Source organism: Saccostrea cucullata, unplaced genomic scaffold (genome assembly GCF_032062105.1).
Source record: "Saccostrea cucullata isolate Sc308-1 unplaced genomic scaffold, CSIRO_AGI_Scuc_v1 ctg7439, whole genome shotgun sequence".
Lineage (NCBI taxonomy): Eukaryota > Metazoa > Mollusca > Bivalvia > Ostreida > Ostreidae > Saccostrea > Saccostrea cuccullata.
The window spans coordinates 38,389-59,392 of NW_026936496.1; the positions used below are offsets into that span (position 1 = coordinate 38,389).

At 31.9% G+C, this 21,004-nt stretch overlaps 1 long non-coding RNA gene across 1 annotated transcript; it reads right to left on the reverse strand.

Annotated features, from left to right (window-relative positions):
- Positions 1-19,114: 19,114 nt before the first annotated feature.
- LOC134245723 (uncharacterized) lies at positions 19,115-20,063 on the reverse strand. The gene is made up of 2 exons (XR_009987510.1): positions 19,758-20,063; positions 19,115-19,540 (listed from the first exon to the last, which is right to left on the reverse strand). It is a non-coding gene; the product is annotated as an uncharacterized LOC134245723 (long non-coding RNA).
- Between the last annotated feature and the right edge of the window lie 941 nt (positions 20,064-21,004).

The following is a 21,004-nucleotide window of genomic DNA, read 5'->3' on the forward strand; positions in this document are numbered from 1 at the left end:
ATGCAACATTAGTTTATACATGCCTTAAAGCAAATCACACAAAAATATGATTCAAATATTAAAAGTTCCCTCATATGATAGATATAAAAATCGTTCAGTTTATACGGAAAATATAGTAAATACTGAGGTTTCCCCCTAAACAATGACAAGCTATAGCAAAAGACCACCCTTAACCACAGTTAAAAGAACTTCTGAACAATTTTATTTGGATATGACTGCGCTTCATTACATTGAGATAATTTTGGTTAAAGGTGGTCTTCATATTGAAAGTGTTGAAAATATGTATTTTTTTTCTTCTTAAAATTATTTTTAAGATTCAACAATCTGTCTTAAATTTAAACATTCGATTACAATGACTTCTTGGCGTAGTGGCATGATTGCTGGATTGTAGACATAATGAGTTCGAGTCTCACATTGCTTGATTCTTATCTATGCATTTATTATACCCCCCGCTTGAAAAGCGGGAGGGTATATACATGTAGTAATCGTTAATTCCGTCCGTCCGTCTGTCTGTTACGCTTTGGGGTACCCATCTCTCATCCGCAACTCTTCTCATACCACTGAATGAAATTTGATGAAACTTGCACAGAATCTTTATTATTTACATATTGCCATTGTGCTACTCCTATTTTACATTTTGATCCGACACATATTTTGGGTTTCTCAGCCACAGCAAAACATGGACTTTGCCATTATAACTATATGGAGGCGGGGGGTATCATTTAGTGAGCTCATCGCTCACAGTACCTCTAGTTTTTTTCCCTCTCTGTGCATTTTTCCTATGTTTTCCTTTATTATCTAATAATACAAGTATAAATCATGTAAAGATATATATAATACAACATTACACCTTGAAAGTATCTCGGGATAAAAACAGTCTTTAACTATTTTAATGACCCAAGGTCATAGCTCTGCTAGCTTCTTTTATTTTTAAAATTTTCTTAAAATCTTGTTTACATTAAAGAGTATTGACAAGAAAATGATTGTCATATTACAAACTTGCAACTATGAAAATATAACACTGGTTCACGAATGATTACCTACATCATGTAGTTTGATTTTGAATTGAAAAGGTACATGTATCTATAAATAGAAACAGGTGATTATCGTAACGCGAGAAATTATTAGCCCATACTGTACTTCACTCAGTAAAAAACATAACAACCATGTAAACATTATAGCACACTGTGAAGACGCTAGAAAAATATTTAAGAAAGGGAGAAAAGTGAGGATTTACTTATTTATTTATTATAAATTTTAGACCAAACTTTTTGGATATTTGATGTCTCTTAACAATCGAATCTTTAATATACGTGTTTTGCTTGAGGCACATTTCCAACGACCGTGCTTTTGTATACATCTCTCGTCAACATCAGAATTGGCTGCAACAAAAGTACCACCTGACCGAAGTGAATGAATTCCAACATTTACATTTGGAACAGCGGATTTTAGCATTTTTACAATGTTTTCTTTTGCTGCTGTATAACTAATGGGCTTATTTTTTGTGATTAACTTTGCGATTCCCTTACTTCTGAATACTGGCTTAAAAATAAAATCTGAAGACAACAAATTTATATTTGCAGCAGATACATAACGCAAAAACATACTGTAAGGACAAGCGCATGTAACGGCAATCAACACTTCATTCCCTTTTCTCAACTGATCATTTTTTCTCAAAAACAATACTAGTAATTTTCTTCAACCATAACATTGTTACATTTTAAAGAGCTAATTTCGTCAAATCTAAAAAAATCCTGCAAAATAATTACTAAATTTCTTAGAGATAAAACATCATAAGATTCCTTATGTAATGAACACAAACTTTGTACTTTGTAGCATCTCATTGTCGACAGGATCCTTTATACGCACGGGTTTTGCAGCTAATCTTTTGGCAGAATCTTGAAGCGACTTTACAAACGAATTTTGTAAGCTCATCCAAACCGCATATATTATGCATCCATTTGATCGAATGAATTGTTGAACTCACAGTGGAATAAGGTGCACCTTTATCCAACAAATGGGTAATATTATTAGTTATCCCGCTTCAGACAAATTTGTAGATTGCTGATTGGATAAAAGCTGATCACATGACGCCCTGAAATTTTCTGTATTACGTCTCCGTCGAGGCGTAATATGAAAATCGGGCACGCGATTCCGTTCGATGCGTTGTTATTGTAAATAAAAATGGCTGCGAAGAAACGGTTTACGTAGGTTTTTTAGTTAATTTTTTTGTTACCGTAACGATATTTTATGTTGATTGTTATTGGATTAAAACTAATATTTTCATAATATGCACAAATATTTTTTTTTTATAATGAAAAAGGTCTTCAGCGGGATAAATTCGTAACACAGTCAGTTAGTGACCTAATACGGATTCATACAGGGTGTGAAATGGAAATCCGTATTGGGCGAGGCGAAGCCGATATATTAGATAAATGGAAACACTTGTTTACATTCTATAAAAATACATGATTCTTGACGAACCCCCAACCAAGCTCCGGATATTTAGATGTTCCTCCGAAGAATGGTTGCATCTAATCTCCTCTATAAGACGTAATTATTGAGGGGACACAAGCAAAACGCAGTTTTGTTTTGTTTGTCTATAGTATTCTATACATCGGTAAAATTATTATTACCCCCCCCCCCCCTTCCCGTGCTCCTTCGGTTTCTACAGCCAAGAGATTACAACCATTCTTCCCCTCCACTGAATAAAATGTATACGCTAGCTATGCATGGCATTTCAAATTTCCTTTATAAACCTCTTCTAGTATTTTCATATCTATAGTCACGAATTTCAGATTTTTTTTTGGCATTGAATTCTTATTTTATATATATGAGAAACTATGGATTTTTTTCTGGCATGCCATTCTTATTTTATATATATGAGAAACTATGGATTTTTTTCTCCAGACATGGCATTCTTATTTTATATACATGTATATAAGAAAACTTTGCATAGCACAAATAACTAATGTGGAAGTTGTCATTGGTAAAATTCTTTCTGAAAAAAAAAATGACCTCACATGTGCAAGTGTTCGCTACGAAGCAATCATTTTTGAATTTCATTTAGAAGTAGATACCTTAATTATAACAAGCAAAATAAATTAAACGTATAACACGTAGAACAATGTTTAAATAAATACAAATATTGTGTGCCCGAAAGGGAAGAGGGCTTAAAAGGTTGTTTCTGTGAATGCTTAGTTCTACCAGCAAACTTAAAACATACTTCTAAGTCTTTTGAAAGTGGGGGTATAATTACCAATCCTCCCGCCCTTCCCTTTTTGAAGCTAAAAATATGAACCCATACTGACATACTTAAAGTTGTAGATAGAGCGGAGAATTATTTCATTAGTCTTTATATAACATGTATAATGCACAACTTTAAGAAATGACTTAGGAAAAATTTAAGATAAGAATGTTTCGTGAAACAGCTGTAACAAATCTTAGGAACTTCCTAAGTTATAACTTAGACATATCTTAAGTTATGTCTTACAACATATCTTAGGAAATGTTTGTGAAACAGGTCCCTGGTCATTTATTCAATTTACCAAGAACAATTGTCTTTGGATAACGAGGCGATGTATTACATTACCTTTAAGCATCTAAAGTTCGAGATCAATACGAAATTTAAACATTTAAATTTATATATTTCGTTTAAGGCCCAATATTAGAGCTATTACTATAGATATTATAAGGTGTATAATAATTAGTAAATAACACACTTTTGTCACTCAATGTATTTGAAACTGTTGTTAATTGTTTTGATTATATTATGACGTTAAATAAAAAAAGTAATAACAAAAATCTACGGACTTTTTTCATATTTCTCGACGTTGAGGACACATTTAGCAATGAAGGCCACTCAAAGAATTCTCCTTATGTAGAAGTTTTAAAGATTAAATGGACCAAATTTCTTTCTGGCAGATTAATCCATGGGTGAAGGAAAGCAAAAGTTTTAATTTCTCCCTTTCCCACTCTCAAAGAAAATGGAAAAACATTTCTACTGAAAATTAAAGTTCATGCAGGTGCAGAGTTTTTTAGGTGCAGTTTGTTTATGATGATTTAAAAGTGAAAATACATTAAATTCCTTTGAAAGAGTCTTCTTTCTCTCCTGGGTATGTAGGAGACAAACAGAACAAACTTTGGGGAGGGGGTATCAGACTTGTGAAATTTAGTCCACTTTGTCAAGTGTTGTGGTGCATTAAGGTGCTCTGTTGATCGTGTACTCTACTGGGAAAGTTATTTCCTTTTGCTATTCGTTATGATAATAAATCACTGTAGATAGTGTAATTGGTAGTCTAGATCAATTGAATAAATGAATATTTAAAAATTTCTATTATTATATAGCTAATAAATAGTCTCTAATAAAAAGCTACTACAAATCTTCAGAAATTTAGAATAGCTTGGCGTTTTATTGAACGCTGAATTTGTATTTTTTCATGAGTATGTCCAAAACATTCCGTTCAATATCGAATCCCCCGTTTAAGTATTATTCAAACTAAAACGCTCCATTGGGTCATATAAATGATGCAGTATTAAACACGTACAGGACACTGAATCTTATTCCGAAGTTCTCCTTTATAGCTTGGTGTAAATGTTTTTGCAAACCGCTATTTCATGATATTATTTTGGTATTGAGATACATCTAGCAGAGAGAGAGAGAGACAGAGACAGACATAGAGAGAGAGAGAGAGAGAGAGAGAGAGAGAGAGGACTTGCCTTGGAGAAATTTGGTTTTTGTACAGACTTCCACTTGAGTTTTAAAGTTCTCTTTTAGCAAGCAATGATATTCCATCGTAGAATCACAACCACGAGAACTACAATTCTTTCTGTTCGCAGCCTCCTCCCAGCTGGACTTCGTTCTTGGACAAGTGGGGACGGTTGTTAAGTTAATGCACGTCCAAATCACCTATTAGTGTACGAAGATAATATTATTTAAATATAATTTTATAAAACATTTGGTATTTTCTTTTATCTGTAAATGAATAAATCAATAATTCTTGCCAATATATGATTTTTTTAAATCTATTAATTTACATTAAAAAAGTTTTAAGTAATATTTATTACTTACGTTAATGAAATAAATAAAAAGTATGATGAAAGCAATAAATGTTCTTCCAGTTCTCATTTTTCCAGCATGTGGCTTAATATTTCTAAAAAAAAAAAAAAAAGGAATAATCCAAGATATCAGATTCTGAAAAAAAATATTTTGCACCATTGTTTTCCTTACAAACTCTTTACAGCTTTTTAAACGGTAAACAATGATATTTTAAAGTATCAAAGGTGGTGAGAATCCTGGCCAATTATTTATCAAAACCTATTAAACATGCATACAAAAATGTATCACAAGCTGTAGATTGTCTTGTCATAAATTACTGGTTGAAGAAGGTAGCTATAATAATGAAAATAGAAATAACAGAACATGTTTATTATGTGACTTGAATGATGAATTCCAATTTTTATTAAAATGCCCTGTATATCAAGATCTCAGAATTCAATATATCAAATGTTTTGTTTTAAACATATTTTATTGACAATCAAAAGGATAAGAAACAAGTTCTAACAACTTAACAGTTCTTCTCCTTAAAAAAAACACATAGTGATTGTCAAGCAAAATAGTAGCAAAAACGTGTACAAATAAGAGTCAATAATATATCTAGCTAAATCGACTATTTTCATTTATAAAATTATGAACAGTGGCAAAAATCCAAATGTTTACTTCAATTGAAAGATTTTCGTTGCCCCATAGCAGTAGGTGTACATCTATCATGTCTAAATCAAGTCTAAAAAGATAGTCAAAAAGATTAGTTCGAGCATTACGGTACTTTTTACAAACAAAGAAAAAATTATACTTTAGATCACTAAATTTTCGCGACACCTTATTTTCGCGAGATAGTCATTGACTGTTGTTGATTAACGAGACAAAATTTTCACGAATTGTATAATCTTAAGGAATACTATTATAAGCGAGAATTAAATATTCGCGAGCATACTGTCTCTTGTAATTACGCGAAGATAAAGTTCTCGCGAACAAAAAGCGATTTATAGTAGGCATCTTCCTGTTTACCACAAGAGCAATAAGGATTATCAATGATATTACGTTTGAATAAGTCTTGGTTCAATACACAGCTGTGCCTTAATTTAGTATGAATAATATTAGTAATACGTTTACCAAACAAAAAATATGATGGTGCTTTAGGATTATTATCACTTATAATCTTACGAAAAGAATTGACTGAGATGGCTTCCCTTGTATCTGTATTCAATAAATTCCATTTTATAACTGCATCAGGTACAAACGATTTGTTAAATATTTCTAACCTGCCTCTTGGGATAGTTAATTGATCTTTATATCAGATAGTATTTTTGTTAAAAATCCAAGGGTCTTTAAATTAATGCAATTGTAAGTACATATTTGTTTATAATAGTGACATTGTGCATCAAAAGCATTTGATATACATGTGTATATTATTTATGGAAATAAATACTTTTCACTCTGTCAATAGGATCTATATATATAGAAAGCACAAAGAATTTCACTTTTTATAAGGATACTCACCTCCGCCCCAGCCCGGGGTTGAATTCTCGAGTCTGTCTCCTAGCAGTACTGGAACAGCGCGTTAGACCGATCGGCTATCTAGGCAAGTTAAAAACTTGCTTTTGATGTCGATGGAATTCTCACAACGCTGCCTACATGGTCATTGAGAATAGAAGCGAGATACAGTTATTTGGACATTAGTTTTAGAGGATCATCACAACATGTATTGGTAACGATCCTCTAAAAAATTAATGCCCAAATAACTGTATCTCACTTCCATTCTCAATGACCGTGTAGTGTAGGGCAGAGTTGTGAGAGTTCCATCGGCATCAAAAGCAAGTTTTATAACTTGCCTAGATAGCCAAGCGGTCTCACGCGTTGTTCCTGTACTGCTAGGGACAGATTCCGTAGGTCGAGAGTTCAACCCGGGGCTGGGGCAAAAGTGAGTATCCTTGTAAAAAAGTGAATTTCTCTGTGCTTTCTATATATATATATATAATTTGGTATTTACACAGACACAAATTTCTTAATTGCTTTTTTAAGGACCTATAAAGCCTTTTGAATTTTTTTAAACAAAATAACTTGAGATCTATTTTTATTGATTTTTGATCCTATCTCATCTATTTTGATTTAATTTTTTTTAATTTTGCAAGGAATGATTGAAAAAAAATTGATATTTCAAAAATGGGGTTTACATGTTCGTGTTTAAAAGACTGTTTTGTTAAATTTCCCTGGACAACCATTATAAAGTACGTGTTACTGTTAACTTAAGATATAATTCTTAATAGTTTTAAAGAAAAAAATCCATTTAAACAGTTTAAATTTTGAGAATTCTAAAAACTAAAGATATTTTGAGATTTTTTCTGAAAAACATGGAGAGATGCACCATAAATTTTTTAATGTTTTCCAATAAAGATTTCAAATATTCTATTGGGAAATGAATATTTTTGATTTTCATAAGTTTTAACACAAATCTGATGTGATTTGGTGAATCACTAAATAAAATATGATACCACACGTCTTTATTTTCAATTTTGGCTGTTGAATTTTTAGAGGTATGTCCTCTGAGATATGCTGTATGAGAATTAACCTGCAAAGATATGTCTTTTAACTAGTTTGAGGTATACCTTTACTCAGGATAACTAAAAAGTCCGCTGATAAGAACGAAAAACCACAGATCGCACATTGTACACCTGTTTCTTGTATTGAATTTCAATTTCAAATAAGAAGGTCACTGATCTACATTTCATGCTAGTGGCCCCTCAGTATTTCTCGGAAAATACCTCAATTTTTCACACTATGACCATTTTGTTCTTTACCAACAAAATATTACAAGCAACACAGCTCTTTAAATAATTAATTATTATAGCAACATAACAGCTTTGCTTCATATAAAGAAAAGATTAGAGTTTAACCCATAAACTTAATAATTATACCGTACAAATTTCCTCTGTCATATTTATATTTGTTTCCCCATTTTGAATTGAATAATTAAAAAAATCTGAATGACAAGAACTCTAATTTTTTTAAGTATCAGGTTACTTTTGTTGCTCTAATTTTCATGGTATTAATATTATATGGGGTCAAGGATCAGATCATTGAGATATGTTGTATGAAATGGTCTTTGTTCACATTATTGAATTTCTTTATCTCATAGCATTCAATTATTTGAAATAATTTAAGAGCTTTAATACCTATATTTGCAAAATAATGTTTAACAAGATGTGTTTGTGAAACACTATGCGCCCGGCGGCAACAAATCTGACCTTGGTATCATTTGAAAGAAATTATTTGGTAAAGTATGGATACTAAGTATTAAGTCTCTATCTCTTGTGGTTCAAAAGTTATGGCAAACTTTCGAAAAAAACTATTTTTAGCATAAAGGTCACAGTAAAGGTCACAAGGTCATTGACCTTGGTGTCATTTGAAAGAAATTAATTAATTAGTGGAATATGCATACTAAATACACAGTCTCTATCCTCTATGGTTCGAAAGTTATGGCAAAGGTACTAAAAAACAATTTTTAGGATATAGGTCACAGTAAAGGTAACAAGGTCATTGACGTTGATCATTTGAAAGGGTTTGATAAGCGGAGTATGCAAACCAGATATGAAGTCTCTATCTTTCATGGTTTAAAAGTTATGGCGAAGGTTAAAGTTTGCAGTAAAAACTATTTTTAGCATATTGGTCACAGTCAAGGTCACAAGGTCATTGACCTTGGTATCATTTGAAAGAGCTTAATTAGTGGAGTATGTATACCAAATATGAAGTGTCTATCTTTCATGGTTCAAAAGTTATGGGGAAGGTTAAAGTTTGCAGACAAACAGGCAAACAAACGAACAAACAAACAAACAGACAAACAGACAGACAGGACAAAAGCAATATACGCTCCGGATCTATCGATCCGGGCACATAAAAATACATGTAACCTTTACACTGTGATTAATATTGCAAGAAAAAATAAATTTTGACAAAAATTAAAAATTGAAATAAAAAATTTCCTCTGCATTACCCTACCTCGATTTTTATTACTGTTTATTTTCTTCGATTAATAAAATACTAAATTTTTAAACTGATATTGAGTAAAAAATTGATTGTTTTATCCATTTAGAACAATTTTTTAGCGCATCTGAGCCAAAGGCTCAAGTGAGCTTTTCTGATCAAGATTTGTCCATTGTCTGTCGTCGTTGTTGTTTTTGTTGTTGGCGTCATTGTAAACTTTTCATATTTTCATCTTCTTCTCCAGAACTACTGAGCCAATTTCAACCAAACTTGGCACAGAGTATCCTTGGGTGAAGGGGATTCAAATTTATTCAAACGAAGGGCCATATCTTCTTCCAAGGGGACATAACTATGAATAAGTGAAAAATTAATGGCATTTTAAAATAATTATCTTCTCAAGAACCACTGGGCCAGGAAAGATGAAACTCATATGGAATCATCCGTAGGTAGTGTAGATTCAAGTTTGTTCAAATCTTGACCCCCGGGGGGTAGGGTGTGGCCACAATGGCCGATCAATTTTTTTTTTTACATAGGAATATATAGGGAAAATCTTTAAAAATTTTCTTCTCAAGATCTATAGGGACAGGAAAGATGAAACTCATGCTGAATCATCCTCAGGTAGTGTACCTTCAAGTATCATCAGTATCATCTCAGGTAGTATAGATTCTAGTTTGTTCAAATCATAAACCCAGGGGATGGGGTAGGACCACAATTGGGGATCCAAATTTTACATTGAATATATTTTTAAAAATTCTTCTGAAGAATATCAAAGCCATGATTAGTGATATTTATAAGGAAGCATCCTCAGGTAGTGTAGAATTATTTTTTTTTTCAAATCGTACCCAAAGGGTAGTGAAGAGTCTCAATGGTGTATCGAAGTTTGACATAGTAAAATGAAGGGAAAAATCCCAATAACAGAAAAGCTATGTTTAGTCATATTGACATGTAAGCATCCGCGTGTATTGAAGATTTAAATTTGTTTAAATCATGAGTACCCTTTGGGGTAGGGAGGGAAACAATGGGGAGTCAAATTCAAATTATTATCAAGTAATATATACAAACGAGATGTTAAAAATCTTTTTCTCAAGAACTTTCTCAAGAAGTTATATGCAGTATTGATATGGAGGCAGTCTTAGAATTTAATCCCTCCCCCATACCCACTCATTAAACTTTTCAATTCTGACCTGATTTGTGCTTTGTCCTAGCCGATGTGCTCAGATGAGCGATGTGGTCCCTGGGTCTCTTGTTATTTAAAATATTATACTATATAAAATTTCCTTTCTGTGTTCTGAAACCTGAGTAAACGTCATCCTTACGACTTATTCAAGGTATGCAAATAAAAAAAAAATATCAGTTTGACAGAAAATTTTGAAAGTACGGACCTACCTTAAAACAAATTGATAATGGTACATATTGAAACAATACTCACCTGAGCATTGTAACTATGAAAAATGCAAAAATGAGTTAAGTGTTGAAAAACTTATAGAAATAACGTATCACAACCTATCCCTTAAAATGGAGTCAGGCATCATTTGAAGAAAACTAAATGTACACTTACTAAGTATGCTTACATATGCTTTGGCTAAATGTGACTTTTTTCCCTACACGTTTGATCTTTAATTGTGGCCCTACCCTACCATTAGGGCTAAGGGCCACGAATGAACAAACTTGAATCTACACTATCTGAGGATGCTTCCATATAAATATGACCAACAGTGGCTTTGCTGTTCCTGAGAAGAAGATTTTTAAATACCTTTACTACATGTATATGTTCTTATCAAACATTTTGATCGTCCATTGTGACCCCATCTTAGCCCTGGGGGTCATGATTTGAACAAAATTGAATCAAAACTACCTGATAATGATTCCACAGGAGTTTCATCTTTTCCACAGGAGTTTCATATTTCCTGGTTCAATGGTTCTTGAGGAGCAGATTTTTCAATATTGCCATTGATTATTCATTATTCGCTAAATATTCGTAATCATCTCCCCTTGGAGGAGGATGTGTCCCTTCATTTGAACAGACTTGAATCCCCGTTATCCAAGAAAACTATCTGTGAAAAGATTACGACTAAAAAAACGTAAGTCTTTCCTCATTCTTTGTGAAAATAAAAATCAAATTACTGAGTAATGATCAATCAACTCATAACTTTTCAAATTGATTACCATCTGCCATCGAGACAGGGTAGGTAACTATCACAATTTCAAAAAGAGAACCATGGCTGCATCGTCACCTACATGTAAGCACTTTGCAATAGGAAAAAGCAGGAAAATAATAAGTTCAGTATTGAAAAGTATAAATATGACCAATCACAACCTTGTAGATTAAAGAGGTTTTTTTTCTATGCATCCTTTTCTTAAACTGTCGTCGTCAATTGTGCCCCACCCACCCCCTTCCGGTCTTGATTTAAACTAACTCGAATTTACACTACCAAAGGATGCATCCATGTACATATGACCAATTATGTCCTTGAAAATAACATTTTTAAAGATTTTTCCTATGATTCCTATGTAAACTTTGATCATCCATAATTGCCCCTGTGTGACCCTATCCCCGGCGTCATGATTTGAACAAATTTAAATCGACACAGCCTGGGGATAGAAATGCTCACTTGAGCCTTCGGCTCAGGTAAGATAAAAATACAGTGATGCCATTTTCAAATATTTTTAATTTTAATTTTTAAAACTTATGTTCTGGAAACATAAAATTGGATAAATTGGATAAATTGGAAGCTAAAAGTAGGGTAAAACGCAGAATAAAACAAAAAATATATTTGTTCATTTTCCAGTTGGAGAAAGATAATATTGATACTTCTAAGCACATATTTTACAAACCACAATCTATTATATAACACATTTTTTTTCATTTTGAAATAACTAAAATATTCAACTATTACGGAGGGATATATTGAGGAAAATATGGATGCCTCTTTTTCATTTATTTTGTAAAATATTTGTTTGGTGTACCCTTCTGGATACCACAAAAAGTACCCATGATATCAAACTTTACACAGGTTCCAACCTGATAATAAATGTTTGGCAATTCTTATTTGCCTGAAACTAATTACCAATTGCGAGTCGACGAGAGTTACGAATAAAATGTTTAGACAATAACCAAGTTTAACAAATAAAAGAGCCAGCGCATGCTGTTGATGTCATAATTTATCGTATGGAACATCAAGGTAATAGTTTTGTCCCGAAAACATTTAAATATTTGACAGATATCAGTGATATCGATTAATGTTCCATTTCTTCGCCTGTTTTTGCTTGAAATAACAAAATTGATCTACTTTCGGTTTGTTACTTAGAATTTTAAGAAAAATTCAGTTCACCAAGTAACAAATTCAAAGTTTAAAAATGAATGAATGAGTCAATTGTATTCTGTATTTTCTGAATTTCAGAATAATGTTTAAAACAAAAAATTAACGAATCGAAAGTAAATTTCCCGCTGTTAAGTTTTTTTTTAATTCCAGCTCTTAATTAAAACACATGCATTGAGTTTTTTGGGGAAACTTATTATTTTCCTAAAATTCTTAATATTCTATCGGAAGGTGAAAAGATTTAAAATTGATCAAATAAGGTTACCTGACAGGAATTTCATAATTCCATTTGCGTTTCTATTTGATATTTTCGGTTGACGACTGATCTTCAGTATGGAGCGCAGTAGGCACTAAAATAATGTGTAAGTAATATCATGAATATCTAAACCTGCTTTTTTAAGTAAAGGTTATAGGCCAAAAACTGTCCATTCTGTGAGAAGAAAGAACTGTTGGAGGGCCGTTAGGCCCGACAATAGTTCTTTTTTCTCACAGAATGGACAGTTTGAGGCCTATAACCTACTTAAAACATTTACCCCATTGTGTTCATAATGTACTCTCTTAGAACTTTTTCTCGTCCATTGTATTAAGTTAGCATTGTCTACTTATTGGACTGTCTCAGGTGAGGGTTTTATGACAGTCAAAAGAAACTTGTATTCATTGTTATTGTTAACTTAGTGGACAGTTACAGGTAAGTTCAATTTTTAAACAACTGACTAAAGAATATTTAATCACAAGGCATGAGATTCCATCACCATTTTGATGTGATTGTGAATGTTGAAAGCATGTCTTCTTCCAAGGAAGCATATTTTGATGCAAAACAACTTCAGATATAAAGGGCAATGCATAATGGGGTATGCCATTCTTGTGATATTTTGAGCCTAGGATTGTCAAGAAAATGAACTTTGAGCTCAAGGTGGACGTTTTATTTTTCAGATGCAGAAAAACAAAGGGAACGTAGAAAGGTTTCCGTAATTAAATCAACAATATTCAGATGATTTAGAAGAGGATAATCAGAGCAGAAATGTAAACGGGTACTTATAGTGTTTTTTAACTGACAGAGAGAATGTTACATGGTACCAAACGTTGATGTACGTTAAAGTGTTGAGTGATAAAGAAATCAACAAAATTATAAGCTTTCTTTTCGCCGAAATCAGAAACAAATCGGGAGATGAGTAGACAAGGCTATTGACAAAACACCCTTACATTCCTGTAGCAGAAAAACGATGGATGTGTTTCTGTAGAAAAATGAGAAAAATTATTCAAAGTACTAGTGAGAAATAAGAATTTAAGGAGCGACTGTTTCTTGCCAGGAGAAGTGATATCCCCTCGTGTGTTGTTGGTGCAAATTACATTCTAATAGTATTCAGATCGAGATATTTCCTTCAAATTTAAGTTTTGATGTTCATTGTAAGCTGGAATATACATTTCATCATTTATTGGAATAATTACAATGTTTCAGTTTTTGTGACTTGGAATGGATTATTTAATTACACTGTGAAACTGTTGGATTCATTGCCTGAAAAATATTTATTGTGTTTATTTGTGTTGTGTTTTCTTAATCTAGTAAGTTACCTGTAGCCATCCAATAAGTAACTGAAAACTGTCCAATATTTTTAATAATGGACAGATTTTTAAACTTATTGGACAGTTTCAGGTAACTTATTGGACTGTTTTGGGCCTTGCAAGAAATAGAAAGCATTAAAAGAACAAAAGATGATGTCATACTAATGTTTTAAATTCAATTAATTTCTCATTTTTAAAAAGATATATTGTGACTTAGGCTTCTACTAATGAAAAAAAAAATACTCAGGTTTGTTCTTCATACTTAGATATCACCGATAAATTATTTTTTTTTAAGGTGACATCACGACATTGACAGTGATCACGACAGCGAGATCTTAAATTACCGTTGAGGAACTTCTGTTTGTCAATAAAGTTTTTGATCTATGTTTTCCTTGTAAGGATTGTTTTAATAAACTATTAAATCAATCTTAAAATTTATTTTTTATATATTTCCTAAGTAATGACGTACTTTTATTGTGTAAGATAATATGTGCCTGTTTCGTATTAAGCGGCTTTAATATTTCAATTATTTCAAAAATCAAATTATTGCATAGCTTCATTAATTTTCTGGTAAATCTCTCAAAAACCCGAGAAGGGACCTTATTTAAGAAATATTCTTCTTTAATTTAAAGTGAAAACGATGTGTTTAATATTGATTTTACAAAACTACTACATGAACTACATACCACATAACACACAACATTGCCTTCTTTGTATGCAAAAAATTTATTGAGTTGGGCTAATCAAATTTTGTTTGGTCAAAAAATTTGAGAATTATTTCAGTTTGTGGGCACAACCAAGCATTTTCGGTGGAAACTACCAATCAAAAATTCCTAAGAGTAATTCATGTAGAATAGTTTATTACAGTAAAGGGGGGGGGGGGGCAATCAGTCACTGCTTCACTGGAAAGAAGATGGGCGAATAAGGCGGGCAGAATGCCTATAGTGCGACAGATAAGAAGTGAAAATTTTAATCTCAATTGAATCCAAATTTTACTTGATATTTCATCTAATATTAAAGTATACTTTATGTAAAATCTCTACAATTTACAAAAATCTCACAAAGACTGAAAATATTTGCCTATGAAAAAGCTTACACACACTAAACAGAACAAAAAACGATCATTTTCTCATACTTAAATAAAATTTTTCAATATGGGTGGGTCTTCTCTCCATTTTTTTGAAAGATGATCCTGAAAGTGTGCAATAAAATACACATTTTTTGTTTTTCAAAAAAATGGAGCGAAGACCCACTATACCTTAAAAGTACAGTTTTATGACAAAACATTCACATCTTTCCAAGAAATACCTTAAGTCCATTAAGTCAATGGCCATATCACAAACATGATTTAAATGCGTAAAATCACAATGAGCGGTGTAGCATAGTGGTTAACGCGTTAGTCACAAAGCAGTATGCCATTCATACGTCGGATTTTTATTGCTAGGGTTCGAATCCCACGAATACCATCTAATAATTTTATGAAAGAAATTTTTTTACGAGATTTTTTCTCTCGCAGAAAAGTTTTTTTTCTCATACTTTCAAAAATTTCAATAATTAGAAGTTAATTTAAATAATCAATTCACATATTTAATATGATTTCTTAATATCTGACGCTATAGGCATTTTGCCCGCCTTGTTCGCCCATCTTCTTACTAGACAAAAGTACTAGTATTCTTACGGGTTTGACAAACCAACCAGACCTTTTTTTTCAAATGTTCAAAAAATATACTGTCTTAGTTGTAGGGTCTTGTATTGTGTACTGGGCTGAATAAACTAAATGGACATAACTACTTTTTAAAATACATATACAAGAAATTAAGAATTTCCTAAAGATAAACAAACTTGGATTTTGGGGGAAGAAAATTAGAGGAATGAAATGGGAACAATTATTAAAAACTATCAATTTTTTGCAAATCAAAATTTCCTTTTCAAGATTCAGGTTGTATTATAATTCATTTGAGGTCAAATGGCATCAAATGTGCTTGGTCAAAAAGATTTTTTCCAATTATTGAAAGAGACTTAACTACAATTATGAAAGAATTTCCAAAATGTAAACTTACAATTAAAGATTCACTACCAAAACTTACTTGAAGAAGGTAAACTTGGAAGGATATTTAAAATAATGTATTAATTAACAAAAAAAAAATAGAATTCAGAATTTGAAAACGAAAATATTATATAAACAATTACATCCAAATATAATTTGTTAGAAAAAATATTTATACTTCGAGTTGATGGAGTACATCTTATAAATTTGGGCAATGATGTTTTACTTGATGATTTTACACTTTTTACATTTAAAATTCTCGAAAATTCTACCTGAGTTGTCAAATGTATCCGCGAGTAACGGCATTTCTTCCTAAAAAATGATTTGAAGAATTCAAAGATCAAATGTTCATTTTTACTTTCCTTTATGCATTCGGGACTAAATATGAAATGAAATTTTATTGTTTGTTTAGTAGAAATTAGAATATTAATCACATGCTTACCATACCTCGTCAAAAGTAGAATGTGTGACCTACCATGCCTACGGGAGGTTATCCATCAGAGTAAAAAAATTAACTTTACCATTAGAAAAAATAACTCTAAGGCACCTGATCGTACCTCTGATGTTTCGGGGGACCGTGTTTGCTCTGCTCCTATTTTGTATTCAATTTTTTTTATGGACTTCGATATTGAATACTGTTCGTTATCTCCATATCCTTCTCCATCAATATTTTGTTTCTTTATTTCCATGAAGTACACTGTATTCGAGGGGTGTTCAATAAATAATGCCCTGAACTGTATGACATACAATACAGATATCATATGACATTCAGCTTGATTTTTTCTCATTATTGGATCTTAATGAATTTTTGTGACCACTTTTCATCACATAGTTTCATTGTGAGAAGCTTGAAAACAAGGGCTATTCGAGACACTGCATTACAAATGGATTTTAAAGAATCAGTGAACTAGAGTAAAAGTAAACACTTCATTTAAGCTGCTGTAAAACTTGTTAAGAATTCCAAAGAAATATTCACTGGAATATGTAAATTTTACTGCAACCAATTTCTGTTTTAAGGACAAATGAGCAGATTGATTTCAATGATAAAGATTATATAATGGGCATCAAAAATGGGTTACGTCCTTGCCAACAAAAATTATAACAACTAATGTACTGTTTGCCAAATTTCAACAAATAATCACTGATGTATGAATGAATATAAGACACATAGCAAATTTGATAGACATCATTTCGGGAGTAGTTCACACTGTTTTAAAGAAACGTTTGACAGTAAAAAAGCTAAGTACTCGAAGGTCACCATATGTTTTGAAAAATGAGTAAAAACGACAGCGTGTAAGAATATCTGAACAATTATTTTAAAATATCAGTAATTGTAGTTATCCACGTTTGTTTGAAATTCAAACAGATAATGATCCTTGAATCTATTGCTTCAAATCCTCAAAACAAAATTTACATTAAGATGTACTCGAGTACATGCATCGTCATTATGATCATTATTTTCTCCATATAACACTCTCTCGGCCTGTCCTATGGCCTCGCTGAGTGATTCCTGCGGGCCCTGCTGAGCACTTTTAACCTCACTTTCACTTCCATTACTCTGGGTTTTTCGCTTCTTCGACTATTCTCCCATTTTCTGCTCATCACCACCAAATCTTTTGGAAATACATTCCACTTAATATGCAAACAAGTTTGTTGCTAACGATTAAACAAATATTCCAAAGGTATAAAGCCTCTTCAAGTTAATAACATATTAGGTTTTTTGCGGAGCCCCTGAAAAACACGTCCGTCCACCGGAACGGTCACTCACAAAATCTTTTCAAGTTTTTCTTTGGAAGACACATTCTTTAAATTTTACTCGAATCTCACTGAGTGGGGCCTGCATTACCTTTGCTTCAATATTTTTTGACAATTTTTTGTTCACTGTACGCAACTGCTCACAACCAGGAATCGGGTCAATCTCTTTTTTTCTATGCCCCCGTAAACGAAGTTTCGGGGGTATATAGTTTTTCTCGTGTCCGTCAGTCTGTCTGTCTGTCTCTCTGTTTGTTTTTCCGTTAAAACTTTAATCTTGCCTATAACTTTTGATTAAGTGAAACTATGACATTCATATTTCACAAGTGTATTCCTTGTGACAAGACCTTTTTTTTGGTACCACCAGATTTGACCTTGACCTTGGAGTTTGACTCACTTTAACACAAAAAATTTGAACTTTTACTTTGGCCATATCTTCTGAACAACAGATATCAGGACATTTATACTAAGCTTATGTATTATTTGTGGAAAAAAACTTTCATTGGATACCAACAACCTTAACCTTTTGACCTTGACCTTGGAGATTTCCGTACCTATGAAAAAACTTCAACCTTGGCTATAACTTTTGAACAATGAGAACTAGGGATTTCATTCTTTATATATGTAATCCTTGTGAAAATTCCTTTCATAAGATACCAAGAACCTTGACCCTTTGACCTTGACCTTTGAGTTTGACCTACTTTAAAAATACAACATTGACCGTAACTTTTGAAGGGCTAGGACTAGGGCATTAATACTTCAAAGATTTAATCTTTTTGACAAAACCTTTCATTTTATATCAAGAACTTTGACCCTTTGACCTTGACTTTGGAGTTTCAACTACTTTTTAAAAACTTAAACCTTGGCCATAACTTTTGAACGGTAAAGGCCAGCGCTTTGTAAAGTCAGTTAATCAAATAAGCGATTAATTACATAATTTACAATTATTTCTTGATTATACAATAAAGCACAAGGGAGATAACTCTCAACCGTTTCAATAGATTGAGAGAATAACTTTTGTAATATACTCTTTAATTATATTTTTATGAACAAGAGAAAGTGGCAAATAATGACATATTATGAAAAATCTACTTTTTCTTAAAATGATTAATTTGTGCAAAGCATGAATATTAATAAAATAAATACCTTTTAAACATGTATATGGTATTGACACACTCTGTCGATCCAAGATACAATGACTTCCCTATACAAAAATCAAATATTACTTCACTATACAATTACAATATACTGAACTACATTTTCATAGTATAAGGCGACCATAATTTGATTTTTAGTTTTACGGATTTTTTTTTCAAGAAAGGTCAAGTCGGAGGACGGAAAAAAAGAAGACAAAAATCATACCTGTCAACTTTTCTGATTTTTTTTAGGGGGAGGGGGGGGGGAAGCTAGCAACGACCTTTTTCACTTATAAAAAGTCACACATTTCACTGTAGTAGTATAAAACAAAACAAAAAAAACAACTTACAAGATAATTTTTATTTAATATTAATACACATTACATGTATAAATGTAGTTATTTATAAAGATTACAACTTTTTATTCAAACATTGTTTATGAGTACCATGTAATATTTGAAATTATAAAAAAAATGATTATATTCTTCACTGTATAGTGTTTGCACGTTCATTTGAGTGTCATTTGAATAATATTCAGGGTAAATATTAAAGTTTAACTTGGCAATTAAAAGAATTAATAATATTCTGCAGACGGTCTGAGTTTCCAGCTTTTAACTGATTGATGAATGGATTTTTCTCATTATAAGGAGCAAGAGAACTGTTTCCTGGATTTAATAAAGATCTGAAATTGAAGGAATTGGAAGTACCTGTTAGCCAAACTTAAAACTTTATACATTTTTAAAAAATAACATGCGTAATCTATTGAGAATGAATTAGATGGATTCTTAGATCCTGAATTCTTTTTTTTACTCTTAGTACATATGATATCAAAGCATTATTAATTGTAGTCCTGTTCCAATCTGCTAATATTATATTTTAAAATTCAGAAACTTTATTACCCTGTTCAGCTACATAAATTCAATGAAGTCTTCTAGAGGTACTGTCAAGTTGCTCTGCAGTTTCAAGGGCTTTTATATGCTGATGTTGATGTAGGATTTGCAAAGTCACTGAATCTCATTATCCGCGGTGTTCCCTCTACAGACTCTTTATTAGCTACCATGTACTTGCTTTCATTTCCTCATTAAATTAATAATAGAGTACTGTAGTTAATGTCTTTCCTAATCACCGTATTATTTATGGAGGAATTGTTTTGTTTTAGGTGCATATATACTTGTTTGCAGCAAAGTATCAAGTATATCCATATCGTTATTATGTTCCCCAAACGAAGTTGGGGAACATATTGTTTTTACTCTGTTTCTTATTATGTTCCCCAAACGGAGTTTGGGAACATATTGTTTTTACTCGGTTTCTTATTATTATTAAGTCTTCCGTTCACAACGGAATACTTATAGTGATTGTATTGTTTCTTTTTATTATTATTATTATTCCTCCCAAATTTTGTGAGCGCGATTACTCAGAGATGGTTGGATAGATTTTCACAATTTTTCACGTGTTAGTAGGCTGATATATGAAGTTTATATAAAATTCCATTTTTTGAAAAATTTACTTCCGGTCCGAAGTTATGGCCGATTTTCTAAATTTAAAATGAATTTTTGTCCGGAATTTTTCTCAAGAACGGGTTGAGGTAAAGATGAGAAATTTACAGGATTATTAGGTCATGACATTCTCTTTGTTTTAAAGTAGTTTTCGTGTGTTTCTGATACTTCCTGTCCGCACCGGAAGTGAATTTGTATTTCGGTCAATTTTCGACTTTTTTGTTTTTAATTATTTTTTCAAGATATTTCTAGGCATAACAGAGATAGGTCCACAATAGCCAAATATATAATTTGTTTTGAAATCAGATCATGCGTTTTTTAGATTTCAGCTACTTTCGTTTTGCATTTATAAAATCAAAGTACTGAAAGTACTAAAGGGGCATTTCTTACTTTAAATTACGTGAAGGTAACGTTTACATGTTTTTCTGCATACAAAAATCAAAACATACAGACTCGTTTATATTAGGATTAATATAACATAATTGTAATGAAAATCAAAGTACCTAAAGTACTGAGAAAACTGTTTTAGATACCAACCTTTTTCTCACTCAAGTGTTCATGTACATCTATGTAGCATAAACAGGCATGATTTTCCGTACACATAAACATCAATGCATACAATAAGTTACCTATGGAAGCTTATTTTTGTC